Here is a 16,502-nt window from a genome sequence, read left to right as displayed (position 1 = left end):
AGAATACCCCACTGTCTTAATAAAATCTAATTTGCTTTGACTAGAATTCTAATACCATTGTTTATCTTGAATTCTTACTTTAAAAAACTTCATTTAATGCATTTGGGCTGTTCTTAGAACAACCCCTTTCATTTCAAATAAGCATACTGAAATCAGGCCTTTATTTATTCACTAAGCAGTTTCACAAAAAGTGATGGACAGTTTAATTATGAGCGATAGCAACAGGGACTCCGTATCTCACCAAGTTCCTGAGCATCACCCAAACAACATGCTCAAATCAGAATCAGCATCTTCATTAGGATTGACAACTGTAACTTGAATTCTGTGATAATGTCAGGAACAGAAGTTATCTATTCCTTCACCTTTCTACTCAGTCTTCCTCTGAAAGTCGCCTTTTAAATGCTTTTCAGTTAATAAATTAATACCTGAAAAGAGCATCTTCGACATAATTGATACAGGGATTAGAAAGCATATTTGTGAAGAAATCTATAAATTATAACAATTCCCATCAGACCCAACAACCTACACTAAGAGGAAGATTTAAAAATATTGATATTACATCAAATCTTGCTTTTAGCCTTTTTCCCTTAAAAAGGGAAAGGCTTTTTTTGCTTTCTTCCCAGTGGTACTTCAGAGATCAGTTTTTCATTGGTAATTATTTATCTGTAAAACAGACTGTAAAAAACAAATTCAGATCCTATGGCAGTGGTCACAATTTACCACTCAAGGAAAAAATGCTCTGAAGATTTTTTTTTGTCTTTTTTATTTTCCATGCAATATATTCAATTAAAAGATGTCCATTAGTCAAAAAACTCAATTGAGTCTCATAAACTCAGACACCACTGCATGCACTTCTTTGCATCCAATTATGAAATACCTGACGTTGCCTCACATGGAACAGAAACTCATCTTCACATTCTTGTGGAGGTTTGGTAGTGCTCATTTCCAAGCTAAAGAACAGCATTCAAGGGTGGCGATATTCTTTTCTTTGCGCTAGCATTTTCTATTAACATTTTAACAGACATTTGTGCCAGTCCCACTTACTACCCTATTCAGACTTGCAACCAAACTGTTGGTTTGCAAGTCATACAGATCATTCATCACCTAGTCCAATGCAGCACTCACAGAGCAGTAACCACCTACAGGAGCTGAACTTAACACATATTAGCATGATGCACACTACCAGGCAGGCCAATGCTGACCAATGCTATCAGTACCCTCGTACCAGCAGGATTAGCCCTTTCATTCTCCTCCAACAGTCATCAGGGCCAGCAGAGACAGGAGTCTACTGCCTTCCTTCTATATTATTCCACACCTTTTATAACAAACTTTGCTATCTCATTTCACAGCTGAGTAAGAGTCTGTACCATTTATTCCAGCTACGAGTCAGCCCTGGTTAATTAATTGCTCATGCCAGAGTTGAAGGAGAAGAGTTTGCTGCCAGGGCATGCAACAAACTCCATGTCACTATTCCAATCCTATCAACTGTCAGGGGCCAAACATCAGTCTTTTACTTCAGGAAAATATTTGTTCTATCTAGCACATTGGGCTTTGAATATTCTCATTTCCACTGAATGCTGTTTTTAAGAGTTACAGTTTATCAGTTGCAAATACTACAGATGCATATAAAGTTGATGGCCTTGAAAATGGCATGGTATAAGACCCCTCTAACTGGTAAAGTATTGCCCAGGTGTAGGATCAAGTTAGATGTACTTCTATGGCTTTCACTTCCTAACTTTGTAAGAGCAGCGGGTTGGAACAGAATGTATCACAGTCTTCTCATCGTACACCTCCTGCCTTGTAAAACTCAGCATCTCTGGAACCCGACTGTGCACTGCTGCTACTATGCTATGCAGTGTGGAAATAATAATGGTGCTGTGTTTCTTCTCTTAAAAATGAATTGGCTGTCTCATCAAACTATTATTTCTACCTTGACTATATCCTACATACACTGTTGCTACTTCAGTGTGAAACTGAAGCATATGGTAATCAACTGGTTGACTGACTTGGATGAGTCTAAAGTAGCATTTTCTCTTACCTGTACACTTGGATGAACATGCCAAAACAAGCATTTATTTTTGTTGTTTTCAAAATTGAATACAGAGGTGGCTGATAAGGAATAAATAAGATACTTTAATATAAAAATGTAATGCTACACTAAGCAAACTACTATAGCCATACTTGTGTTTTAAACAATGTTTCAATAAAAATAAAAACTAAGTTCCCTAGCTTCATTATCAAATGATTTTTGAAATCTGTAAGACAACAAGAAGTACTAAGAATAACTGCTTTGTCAACATCACAAATTTCATATCTTTGTAAAGCAGTTTTGTGAAATTGAAGCCTTTTAAAATATACATTTGATAGTTATAACGTTGAAATACAATAAAAGCTGATGTTGTGGCAAAACCCTATAACCTCCTCTGAAGTATCAGCCATCCATTCTAAATGGGAAATGTGATGGTTGTACTCACGGCACCGGGTAAGTCAACATGCTGTTAATTGGCATCACACCTCTGAAGGAAAAACAAACAAAAAAAACCCAAAACAACAAAACAAAGAAAACCCCTCTTACAACTATACTGCAATTACATGCTTTTTGTCACATTCATAAGTATATAGGAAAGTCCAACCGAAGTCATTAAACATTGCCACACAGTGCAAATCATTGCATTTATATTTACGGCTGTATTGAAAATAATGTCTGTGAGCAATCAGGAGAATCTTGATAAATACTTAGATACAGCTGACTGTACAAATGATCACTTCATTATACGACAAGCAAGGGTTTATTAGCAATGCCTTCAGAGAAGAAAGAAAGCAATAGTAGGATGAGATATTGCTCACAGTCAAGTGAAAGCTCTGACCTGCACATGAGATTGCCACTTTCAGCTATGAGCTGGAACTGCAGTGTGAACTCCAACTCAGTAACACAACACACGTAGATCCTTAAGTGCTGTGTTCTATTAACAAGCTTAGGCATTTACACAAGTGCAGACCATGGTGAAAGTCTCCATAAACAGAATTACAGTTTAACAGCAAATTAAATCTGAGTAAGGAATCCACTATTCTTCACTCTGATTTTCACCGAAACAATTTTACTTATCTATGCTTGAGACCAAAATTATTAACAATAATTGTTATGATTTAAAAGTGGTATGAAAAAAAATCCTATGTAAAGCTAATATGAAGCTGCTAAAAATCCTGAAATACAGAACATGCTGCTAAATTCAGACAGGATTACTTAATGATGTGTTCTACACATCTTGCACTTGGTAATGTAATTTCTCAAAGATGGTGTTTTTTTAAGTTATCAAGACAAGCTTTACTGTGCGTTGCACTTATATAGTCACTCACAACCTCCTTTCTGTGGAAAGCTACATACAGTAACACATTTCTCACTCCTCAAGGTAAGGTGTTTTGGTCCTTGCTCTACTTAAGCGCATTTTCACTTAGAAATCAAAAAGCAAAGAAATTATTTTCTCATCACACCAGTTAATAGCCACTGTACCAAAATACAAACAGCTCGAAACCACACACAACTGCATCTTTTGTTTATTCTCTGAGTGAGGAATCAGAAATCATAATAAAGAAATGTTCGAGTGGTCAATAAATCTTGATCACGTACTTATTCACACACACAGCATACAACACACTATCCTGGATTAGAGTGTCAGTTATGTAACAAATATATACTGCAAGCCGTGACTTTCCTTGGGCCATTGGGTTGTATCAGAGCCATGTGTGGAATATGCTACAAACAATGAAAAACAATTTCTCTCTTGTGCAAGCAGGCTGAAGTTTGGCTTCTCTGCTTCCAGCTGTAATGACCTTCAAGATAAACAACAGAAATTTGTATGAGGATTGCTTCAAAAGCAATGCTTCCTATTTGATTACTGTGGTCTTTCCTACCCTAAATCTCCAGACAGCTGATCCTCTCCACACCACACAACTGTGACCCTCTGATCCTACCCACTGGATCCCTCCAAACAGCTCTCCAACCCCAAGCAGATCAACACTCCTGCCCAACCTGGCAGTTGTCACATACCCACCGAGCATACGCTCAGACCACTCCCCACCAAAACTACCAACACAGTCTCAAACACAGCCAGTCCTAACCTCAAGCTCCATGGAAGACCATGTTGCCAGCTGCCGATCACATCCAACACCATCCACAACAACTCTGACATTCCTCAACCCACCAACAGTATTCCCAATCAAGCCATAAGCAGCCAGTCTGTCCAAGAGAATGCTATGGAAAACAGCATCAAACACTTTTCTAAATGCTGAAGACCCACATGGGATATCATGGAAGGAGATGAAGCCAGCAAAGCTGGTCTGCTCACTTGACTACAAACACAAATCAACTGGGTCTGGCCATCCTATACATGCTACTTCCTTGTATTATTCCTGAAGAAAAAAAAAAAAAGAAAAAAAAAAAAGATATTCCATTTAATCTCAAAAAACATGGGGAAAAATAATGATAATGAAAAATAAAGAATTCAATAGAGTGAAAAAAGACACCTCTGCTTCTGAGACATCTCTAATAATGTACAAACAAGTAAAATAGTTGTGTATTAATCTTGGAAAATTAATAGTTTTATAAGGTATTATTTACACCCATCAGTGTTGGTACTAAAATATAATAGTAGAAGGAATGTTTTAATTCAAAATGAACTAAGCATTACTGCAGACTTCTCCCAGAAATTGCTGCAGACAGGTAGCACTGCTGAGAGAGATGACATTTTTCTCTTTGCTAATCTGTTTCTGTAGTTTCACAATGGAAAGACTTTTCCAAGATACTATGACCTTTCAAAACTGTTTCATAAAAGATTCGTGTACTAACTTACAAGCAATCTGTTAAAGGAAAAGCCATGGCTTTTCTTAATTGCAAAGCTAGGCTGCTGGAGCTGAAGCTGCCAGTGGTCAGGTCTCAGTAACACCTGCAAGAGGCACAGAAGGAAAGAGGAGAAGGAAGGGTGGCAGCACCTAATACAAAACCAGTTACAAAAACAGCCTGTAATAGCAACACAGCTAAGTGGCATTTCATTAATTCTTTTCACCTATTTAACACCCTAGCATATGCATCTGAATAAAGCTTAATGTCTTCCCACAACAAAAATGCTGGATTTTAAAACTATCTTATAAAACGGCAGTTTTTCCTCAAGGGCTTCCACTAGTGAAAAAGCAAGCATGGTTTACATACAAAAAGCATTATGAATTTAAAGTATTCTTTCTTACTACTGATGTTTTGCACTAAGATAGGTTTTTTCCATTCCTACTATGGACTGAAGTTGCATGCTCACACCTACAGCAGCAACACAAATTCAGTTCTCTGCTTCCAACTTTTAAGTGCCCAACTGCGTTCTTGAGAATTTTTTTTACGTAAAATCTACAACGCTGCAGAAATGAAACTTTCTGTATAGTAAAGGTTTCATGTACACATTTGAACTTTCCAAAAACATCGTGCTCCCACAGGAAGACACTCACACCTCGAGAGTCGCCAGCAAGACTCAAGGCGGGCTGGGCCCGCTGGCTATTTATAGGCACCCGGCCCATTGTGAGCTCATGGGCTGACTGATGCCATCACCAAGGGCGCAGATAGGGAGGGGGAGGTCTGCTGTCCGCTGCCCGAGTCCAGCCAAGGACTTTTCTCTGGAACGTTTTCACAGGTGGTGACAACTGTGAAGCTACCAATGGAATGGATTTGGTGTTGCCATTGATCAGTGCCGTAGCTGTGACCGTGCTGGTGTTTGATAGCAGTGCAAGCAAAGCAAATGCTATCCTGGGTATTTTTCACCAAGAAGTGAAGGGGCAGAGCTTAGCAAGAAGGACTCGCTGTCTTGGTGGGGAAGGAGCAGCGCAGCTTCTCTGTTTCTCTTGTCTCCTTAGAATCATAGAATCCTAAATCCCAGAATTACTCAGGTTGGAAGGGACCTCAAGGATTATCAAGTCCAACCGCAGCCTAACCATAGTACCCTAACTCTAGTAACCCTTTGCTAAATCGTATCTCCGAGCACCACATCGAAACAGCTCTTAAACACATACAGGGACAGTGACTCAACCACCTCCCTGGGGAACCTATTCCAATGTTTAGCCACCCTTTCTGTAAAGAAATGTTTCCTAACGTCCAACCTAAACTTACCTTGGTGCAACTTGAGGCTATTTCCCCTCGTTGTAAACTCCTCAGAAATATTTTTTCCCTTTTTTTTTTTTTCCATAGGTACATCTAGGTACAAGTCAAATAATACACACAGCGTAGTTTGAAGAGTCAACTTAGCAAATGACTGCAATTTAGTTTCAGTGAACGGATTCAAGTACGAGAAACAGCTCTGTAGTTGTTTTTTGTTGTAGTCACATTTCAAAGACTGTATAGTTATGCACATAGATTTACAGAAGCCTACTCATGCTGCTTCACTATTCAGGTTCGAGCTAAGCTGAATTCACTGATTTCAGGAGATGACTTCCTCTTTTGTCCTCCAAACATCATTCCCCACCACAAAACAACAAAAAATTCTAGTTTTCAAATTCGTTGTTTCCCTTCAGCTGGAGATCAACCAGAACACACTGACTTGACTGGAACATGCTGACATGACCAGAACAGAGACATCCTAAGGTCATCTGGCTTATTCAAAAATCTGCAGAAATGAAATCTTTCTCTTTCCATCCATACAGAGTGCTTGTCTGCTATGTTGGAGAAAAATTCAACTCTGATAGGACCGCTACATTACTCTGCTACAAAAGATACGGACAGAAATACACACCACAGACAGATCTAGGCAGAAACAGCCATCCAAAATAAACAGTGGCCAAGACTGCCCACCATTTACAAGCCAAAAGTAATCCATTTGCTAAGGAAATCTAAGAACCGTTCTGGAGCACTGCCAAACATTTAGCTATTGAACAATTCCAATGAAGATGAAAGGAGCAATGGATGCAGAACTTGCATATGAAACTGAAACTAATTGATAGAAAATACAAAAAAAACTTTTTAAAGCACTGTGCTGCTTCTAGTACTCTTGATGAAATTTAGAATGGAGCTGGAAGATATAAACAAGATTATGCAGTCACAGTTGACAAGGCCAAGGTCATACTCACCTTATGCTCCATCTGTTTAAACTATGATTCCAGGAGAAATTTCATTGCTTATACCAAATAAAAAATATATACTTAGAATCAGCTTAACTTCTTAGAGCTATTTGTTAGTAAAAATCAAATGTTACGAGGTCAACAAGTAGTAATGCTCAACAAAAGTTCACTTACGCTTCTAAATCCACGTGAACATTGCTTACACTACTTTCTCACTCTGGGCTAGATGGGCAACCCCAACAGGCAACACAAGTTCAGATCATGAATATACTACTTGAAATATAACCAAGCACCAACATCAGGAAAAGAAAATTTCAAAAAGAGAAATTTGGATCAGCTTAATGTTTTTCACTTTAATCATTACAATTTTTCAATTTTTATCTTTTGTTACCTTCTGTTACTGATAAAAAAAATGAAACTTACAGTCTGTATTGCATAAACTGTGTCCTGAATGCCAATCTTAACTCTGAAGTTAAGGGTCTGCAAACGTTGGTTAACTTCAGTAGATGTGACCTAAAGTTTAGCAGGAGCTTTCAGAAACAACTCTGGAAGTAAGTGCATTTCAAAACTGTAATTTATAATTCTCTTTTACTTTTTCAAGAAAGATGTTAGTTCTGTTCTGTGTCGTTCAAGTTTAATTCAGTACACGCAGTTTAACACACACTTTCCTAGTTTACACCGCACCATCCTTTCTCCTTAAAAAACTTTGATCCATAAACCACAAGGCATTAGGAACTGCCTCAGAATATCACCTAATAAACAAACTCATTTACCAACTAACTGAGCAATTACTTGGCTGCTATTCTGGATTTAACCAAACAAAAACTGAAAAGACTTGATTAGGTTCTTCCCCCAGTATACCTCTGCTGTGTGATAAATTATTTACTATAGATGATAAATGAATGTATTCTTTCATTATGTATGGCATTCATCAGTGACGAAAAAGCTTTTGAATAAACGGAAAGTGTTTTCATATCATATTCAAAAGCCTCATGAAGCTAAGGCATAGATGAAAGCCACATCAATAGTTGAAAAACTAAAAGAAAATGAGACCTTTGCTTAACATTACGTCTGATCAAGATTACCATCTTCACAAAAGTCCTTCTCAAAAACATTTTAAAGGACTGACCACAGGTAAAATAACAAAAATGTCCAAAATCAATAAGGAAAGGACTAAAATATATTACACATATAGATGTTATCATGGCATTCGTGGCATTTTTAAAAACAACTATAATAATAAGCGAGTCAATACTAAAGAAAGATGCAAACTCATTAGTAAGTAGATTAACACATTTGTTGAATTTTTTTTCCCCACTTTTCTCTCCTCAGACACACTACATGCTCAATAATGGAAGTTTTCATTTCCAGCTACTTAACAGAAGCAGACGTAGACTTCTGTTTTGAAAACTTTCAAGTGTTTTACATTCTGTTCTCTTAATTCCTAACACAAAAATAGAGCCAAATATATTCAAGATAAATAGTATTCCTGAAATGTTTCAAGCCCAGCTAGTACTACAGAGGATCATTTGATGATCATGAAAAAAACATCACACAAGATTTTCATTCAGTTCAGCCTTGCAGATTCAAAAACTTATGTCAAGTTTCCGCAAAAATTTTTAATGTATACTTTAGACAAATTTTAAAGTATGTAAGGAAAATCAGGTGCTTGTCCAATAATATATATGAGTTAACATCACAAACTCCTCTCCTACATAGCTTGGATCACATCAAGCCAATGCTTATTCAGAGGGTCAGACTGGTTCTGCCAGATACTCAAAGCCTCTCAGTAGTTCAGTGAGGTATTCATTTTGTTTTGTTCACTACTACAATAAAAAGAGCTCATGCACAGAAAAAGGAAGAGGAAACTTATAAATGTACTGTGTTGAGAAGGTCAGAACTAATGAAACAGTAAACGCAAATTTAAGTTTGCTTTCCCATATCCATGATTTAAGTTAAGGAGTCTTTGACACTATTTGCTCTCTGCACAAAGTTAACAAACAAAACAATCTCAGATCTAACATGGGTTTAACAAATGGAGAACTAGAAGGATTTGTTAATGCATGACTTCCTATGGAGAGTGTTTCTAGTGACAAAAATACCACAAAATACATGTTCATAATCTTCCTTTAGCAGCTTAGAAAAGAAAAAAAACAACTTGTAGTCTTGAAGCCTTCTGAGTCTGGAAGACTGAAAGCCCCTAATCTGCCTAGACTGCCAGCAATGCAATAGGTAACGTGATAGGTAATGACAGTCTTTAGAGTCCTGGGTCACAGAACATTGACAGTGGATCTGGGGCAGATCTGCTGAATCCTCCAACACCACTCCTTTGAGACAAGATAGCCTCATAGACAGCTTGCCCTTGCTTTGAGACATGAGCTCCTCATGGGAAGCACAGCCTCACTTTACGGTCTCCTGCTGTCTTAGAAATTGAATCATAGAATGTCCCAGGTTGAAAGAGACCTCAAGGATCATGAATCTCCAATTCCCTGCCACATGCAGGGCCACCAACCTCTTCATTTAATACCAGACCAGGCTGCCCAGGGCCCCATCAAACCTGGCCTTGAACACCTCCAGGGACGGGGCATCCACAGCCTCTCTGGGCATCTGTTCCAGCACCTCACCACTCTCATATTAAAAAACTTAAAGAACTTAAATTGGATTCCACTTCTATATGAACTGCAATGGAAAATGTCATTTGCTTACTAGCCCAATGCAGTTAGATGGCCCTGAGATGGACCGTATCAGCAGTAATTCTTCTGAGCCGAAATGCCTACACTCTAGTCTCTTCAGACACAGATTCAGACCAGCTTTCTATAGATTTTCAATTCTAGCAGAAGCTGGTACCTGGTTTGGAAGTAATCAAAGCCATTCAGAAGGTGTCAGTTAAAATATCCATAAACTACTGACAGATGGTCTACATAAACGATGCCCTCTCACTTCGCAGCAGGAAATAAAAATGCCTCTGCTACTTTATTTCATCTCATCAGCACACATCTCATTTCATAGATCAGAACAATTTGACATGCAATGAAATTGCTTAGCAAAGATCAAATAGAGAAACACTTTTGAAAATAATTCTTTCTTAGCGTATTAAGTATAATTTAGAACCCAGAAAATGTGCATTGTTAAAATTTAAGTAAGACATTTTCTGGAGATATTTAAAGTTGCTGACTGAGAAACTCCAAACCTGTAAAGTTGCCAGCCATTATGCAGAGAGAACTAGTAACAAGTCTCGAGTAGTAGAATTTCATACAAAGAGACAACTGTATCTATTGTACAGCCCTTATGATATCAGTTTATATCACTGCGTAGATTTAGCATAAAACTAGCAGCTAGAGCTCTCCTGCTTGTGAATAAACAGCTTACTGGTCAGCGAAAACCACTGGGGTCAACTGACCAAACCTAGTGAGTTTAACACCTACAGAAGGTAGGAAGCAGCAGCTTTCTTGACATTAGAGCAGCAACAACAGCTGGCAATCCGCTAGCTTAAAACTGCAGAAGGTGCAATGAAGAATCCAGCCCAAGGTCAGAAGTTTATTCCGCTCTTTCCTATTAGCTTGGTGCCAAAATAAAAGGTCTGTAGCAACTAGTGTCGGAAAAGCACAAAGCCTGCTATAGGATCAGAGCTGCTCAAAAGAAAAAAAGCAGACATTTCCCATACAAACTGCAATTCAAACGAGCAATACAAGACCCTCACTACAAAAAATAAGCAGGAAAGTTAATTGAAGCTGAAATTATATGCCTAACAAAACAGTACCAACCCCACAAAACCTCATATGTTTTGCACAACCTTTGATGACAACAAGGCAAAAAAGAATTCCCGTTTGTTCCACTGTGAAATCTTAACCAGAATTCTTCTTAATTTCCTGTGGGTTCAAAGAGCCCACACCTTTAAGAAGTACTCATATTCTATGATTTTTGTCCTCAAATCGTTAATGCAAGCTTATTAAGTTTCTCTTACAATGTATTGGCAATTTAGCAAAGTTTGGATCAATCTGTTTCAGGCTATAGAATGTGTACTAATTACAAGCAGTAGCATTTGACTGTTGACAGTGCTTGACCTGTTAGTGACGTTCTTCCGTGTTTGCAGAAAATTCAAACTTCTCCAATGGAGAACTGTCAATTTATTAACTTTAAATAGGAATGCAATTCTGTGCTATGAACCCAGCTCAAGTTATGATTTTTGCAGCTCTGTTCAAGAATCTATAAAAACTATTACTTCATTAATTCTTGTGAAATCTTTTGGTATTTCACTGCCCATCAGTTCTGGAGGGTACGCTTACACCAAACCAAGTGTTTCTGTAAAAATATGGTATACTTCAATGAAGTTAACTTCTATATAGGAAAAAAATTACAAGCTTCTTAAATATAGATTTCTTTCAGAGTAAAGAACTGAATCACACAAAGCCCAAGGATGACAGAAAACTAAGAAGAATAAATCGGGATACAGTTTGCTCAACTCGCACTTAAAAATAATAGTTCAGTTTCCTGAGAAGTTTTAATTAACACAAAAATAACTGAAACGGTTGGAGTCATGATAATGAACACAAGCTATAAATTCTCTTGAAGAACTGTATGGAACAACATATCACCTTCGATTAGGTTAGCTATCCAAAATAAAGAGCATATGGCAATCAGAGGCAAGTCTGTGCTGCTCTGTGCCCATTCCAACCATTGCCCAACATGCAAGCCAGTTCTCTATCTGACACAGCTATTACTGCCCACCGTGTGCTGATGCACGAGCAGAAAGTAGGATAACCAGTGCATTTTAACCCATTGGCTTTCATGCAGCAGAAACATTACTAAAGAGGGGGGAGAAGAGCTTGCGAGATTTGTGTCAATAGCACCCAACTTGGTGCTGCTAAGAGAATCACGTTATTCTGGGCAGTTCAGCTCTGTTAAATGCCTAAACCTTACATTTAAGGTATGTAAAGTGCTTCAATTCAACCAAATACATAGAAGCTACATAAAAAAAGTTATTTCACAGAAAACATTCTACACTTCACTTCGAGCTGACAACTTGGGTCTTTTATCAATGCTGTTTGTAAAACTAAGAAATTGAAAGAAAATTCACCCACGCTCTGCTCTTTCCAGCCAAAGGCAGCAACAACTCATTGAGAAAATGAATACATCTACTTAGTGCTAACTCCAACAGGTAGCACAGATCTGATGTGCTTGCTGCCAGAGAACCCCAGCCATACAAACTTGATGCTTGCTTGATTCCATTTTCAAAATAATGGCATCTGAGGATGATAATCAGGAAAGTCATTAAGTTCCATTTATGATCATTTTGTAGATTAGAATTAGTCTCTGACAAGATGTCCCCATGAAATTTGAAAATACATTTGCTTCTCTTGAACTCCTAATCATAAATCAACTGAACTCAGTTATGTGATTCTGATAACTCCCTTATGAACTCAAGTGAAATAAAAGAGATGCAACTTAAACTGCCTTTAAACAGTGTTACCAATTTTTTCTCATCACAAACACGTAAAAAAGAGGAGAACAGGTTATTCTGACCTTATTCATTCACATTTCAAAGAAAAATACTGAAGACCAAATAGAAAGCCATTATGTGGAAAAAGCAGAGAATGTCTGCAGCACAGCTGTGATCCAGGAACAACCCTGACTGCTGCATGACCTTCAGCTTGGCACTAATAGTGTTACCACGAGGCCCTTTTCTCTAACTGCAGAAAGTAGAAACAGCACAGTCATTACCTATACTGAGGATAAGTCCATATAGAAGTACCCTTTATTTCAACAGTGATCAAGAGGCTCCTCCCCATTTGAAGGGCAGAGCAATAGGAAGGGAGCAAGTCTTGTCTAAATCCATCCTCTGAGGCTGGATGATGAATGCAGATATTCAACAAAAGGGAGCTGCTGGAGGAAGCCTGGTCCCTATGACATGCGTGCACTTTACCACATGCACACACTCCAGCAGCAGCGTGCAGCCAAGCAAAGCAGGCTCAGGGGCTGTCTGGTGAGCAGAACAGCCCAGCAGCATGGCTGCCAACAGTACCTTCCAGCACTGCTGCAGGTATAATGGTCTCTCTGGATTCCCCAAACATTCTGAAAACAAGCCAGTTCTGCCCTTGACCTGGTCTTTATCAAGATGTAGCCCACAGTACATTCATATAGAACGAAACATGTGTACTTCACTGTCAGCACAACCACCACCATGACAGCTCACCTCATTCTCAACCTTCTATCTCAGAAGACCTTGCTCAATCACATAAAGATACTGGAAACTTGCACTCTTAAAGCACAATGTTATTGTTGTTCAATCAAATGCTGTTTATATAATCATAGACTATTACTGAGCTAAAGAATCTCTTTAACTCATCTAACCCACAAGCTAACTTCAATTTTGAATTTATCCCATTGAAGATGGTCTACTGTACATTCCACATACAAAGTAATGTGTATGTTTTTAAATACAGTAAAACAATAAAAATACTTTTCAAGCTAAACTGTTCTGTTTCTATGAAGATTCAGTAACATAACGATGCCTTGTGATGTTTACTTGTACTACAGAAATGCAGTTTTCCAAGCAAGTACATTCCTCCCAGTATGCCTGTACGCCTTGTATGCTTGATGAGCTTTTTAGGGAGAGTGCTGTTGGAACACTTCTAAAAATCTTTGTCCTAATGCTCCTCTAGATTTTGCATGAAACATGAACAAAGCTAGATATACTATAAGATAGCAACAAATCTCAGAATTTTTATGTCTCAGGTTAACTATCTAATACGAGCCACAAAAATAAGTCCTGAAGTTTGTTCTAAGTCATACTGCCTGAAAACTATTGACTTATTTAACATTCATATTAAAGAGCTTAACTACAAGTTAAACACTCAAATGAACCCAACCCTGTCCCACTTTCCCTAAAACAATGTTGGCTTCTGACAGAAGATACTATAACATTAATTTTAGAATATGTTTAATGCATTTCAAAGCACATCTAAATTACATTTGAAAGTCAGAAGGATATTTTCTATTTCCAAACAATTCTTATCAGGAGTCTCATTGTTTTATAGTAATCATGAACACCATTTTCAAAAGAAAAAAAAGCTGTTTATCTGCATAATCTACAGAATCATGTTCCTGGTGCCATAAATGCCTTTTCCCAGATAGAAGATGTGACGTTATGCCTTACTTAAAAAAATAAAACTAGACCTGCAAAGATATGAAACAATAAAAAGGCTTCTGTCTCAAGGGTCGTATCATGGAAAATTAAACCCATCAATCCTGAAGAACTTTTTTCTTCTACTTTACTTCAAATTCCACCGGAGTCAGGAAGAAAGTTCCTGGTAATTAGCAGTCTTGCATATCTCTCACTGTTAATAACCTGAGTCCCACAGAACCACAGAAGAGAATCAATAAAAGGAGCAACCGGTAGAATGGGCACAAAAAGTGTTGCCTCCAGCACCTTATTTGAGTTTAATTTCGGAAGACCAAGACTGTTGTCTCTTCTACTTTTCCTCCAGCTTTCTGCTATTACCTTTGACCGCTTCTTACTCTTCAGAAAACAGAATCCCTACTAGAAGTTTCAGAAATCTTTTTTTTCTTCCTTATTTCTTAGAAACCTGATTAATTCCAATTCTATTTCATTTCACATGTTTAACAGTCTGCCTCTGAAGTAATGCATCTGGAGCATCCTAATCACCCATACAGTCAAAGTCAATTCAGGTTTTAAACTCCCAAAAGTGACTTCTGCTCAGTTGGAAGAATTCACATACAAAATATCATTGACAAAGTCAATGAGTCTTACAGAAGCATCTCTGATCAAAGGACTGGCACATCTGACATGTGAGGAGAGATTGAGATAGCTGGGGTTGTTCAACTCAAAGATGAAGCTCAAGGGGGCCTGGTGGGGATGAATGAAGAAGGAAGGCTGCAGAAGCAGGATCTTCTTAATGATGCTCAGTAAAAGAACAAGAGACAAACTGATATACAGGAAATTCCACTTAAACTTCTCCCTGTACTACAGTGAAGATCACTGTAAAATACAGTCTCAATTACTGGAGGTATTCAAAACCCAACTGACAAAGCCCTAAGCCACCAGCTGCTGCTGGCCCTGCTTGAGAAAAGGCTGCAGAAGACAACATGCAGGGTGCCTACCTGCCTTAATGATTATGTGCTAACTGAAAGCAATTATTTCTGAGAATCACAAGAGCTCTCTTGCAATTCAACAGAGCAAGAAGAAAAATAAACAGCGACAAAAGAACAGAAAGATAAAAAGAAAGCAAAAACTTTCATGAACACAATTCTTTCTAGTGAAGAAAAATTTACCTGAAGCCCAACATTCTTCCAAAAGCCCAGTGTAATTGTTCAGATAATCATTCAGTATTATGACAAACCAGAGAAAAATAAATTTCCATATCTGAAAACACCACACTCAGCTTTCTAAATACAGTGCTCAAGTGAGTCATGGAAATCAATCATACAGGCTACTTTACTTGCTAAAGAAAGATCTAGTCTATACATAGGCACAGTTTTCTCCTCCTCATGCTCCTAAGTTTGAGATCTGGTCTGATCATCTTTCCTTTAAAGGCAATTCATCTCACTTACAGCTATAATCCAAAGAATAAAGGTCATGAAACAAATACCAAGTGTGAGCAGATTATATTAGTTTCATTTTTCTCCCTTTCTTAATGAAAACATTTGAAGACTTTTGACCTTTTTATCCTATTTTGATTGATATAGTAAATTGTACCTCAGGGAAACAAAGAAAGAAGAAGCCAAAACTAAATTAGATTCAGAAGCTAAGCAAAGGATTGCAGAAAGCACTTTACAGCAGAACAGTTGGTTATAAAAAACAAGACATTGTTTTCAAGCCTTGCTACTCTATTTGTACTGATGCACTACTGGAAAGAACCTTCCAAAAGCAATATAACACAAACATTTATAAAACAACGTTCGCATCTATTTTCCAACAACCCTTCTCACAGGCTTTCCTCCAATGAAACTTATTTCAAAGATCACTCAGAACTTCCTTCTCTGTGTTCCAGCTGACCAAGTATATGGACTTACAGATTTCAGACAATTCAAAAACTGAAGTTCTAATTAGATTCAAATAAGAACAAAGCAAAAAAAAAAAAAAAAAAAAAAAAACAAAAAAACATTCTCAGTTCTCTGTAACAGAGCTTATCCATGTCTTAAAAATTCCTTCAGAAAAATACGTAAACAGGACAAAGGTTTCTCAGAAGAGGTGGAAACTGAAATAAGTCACAAATCTTTTGTTGGAAGTGAGATGCTCATGTTTCTTTCCCCACTAGGTTATAATGCCCAACTAGTATATAAAACTCTCTTTTGTGATACATCAAGAACAGAATTTATTCAGTTGCCTTTTTGCTGCTCCTCATCTTTCCAATAGCCCCTTCTTTTACCATTTAGAGGTTTTTCAGAGAGGG

At 37.7% G+C, this 16,502-nt stretch overlaps 1 protein-coding gene across 1 annotated transcript in view; it reads right to left on the bottom strand.

Annotated features, from left to right (window-relative positions):
* NRG3 (neuregulin 3) overlaps nucleotides 1–16,502 on the bottom strand; it is a gene marked incomplete at both ends in the record, with an annotated part of 374,647 nt that overhangs the window by 102,294 nt on the left and 255,851 nt on the right. The window lies entirely within an intron of this gene.

This window comes from Tetrao urogallus (genome assembly GCF_951394365.1).
Source record: "Tetrao urogallus genome assembly, chromosome: 5".
NCBI lineage: Eukaryota > Metazoa > Chordata > Aves > Galliformes > Phasianidae > Tetrao > Tetrao urogallus.
The sequence above is the reverse complement of the archived record's forward strand: the minus strand, read 5'-3'. Positions and strand labels throughout refer to the sequence as shown.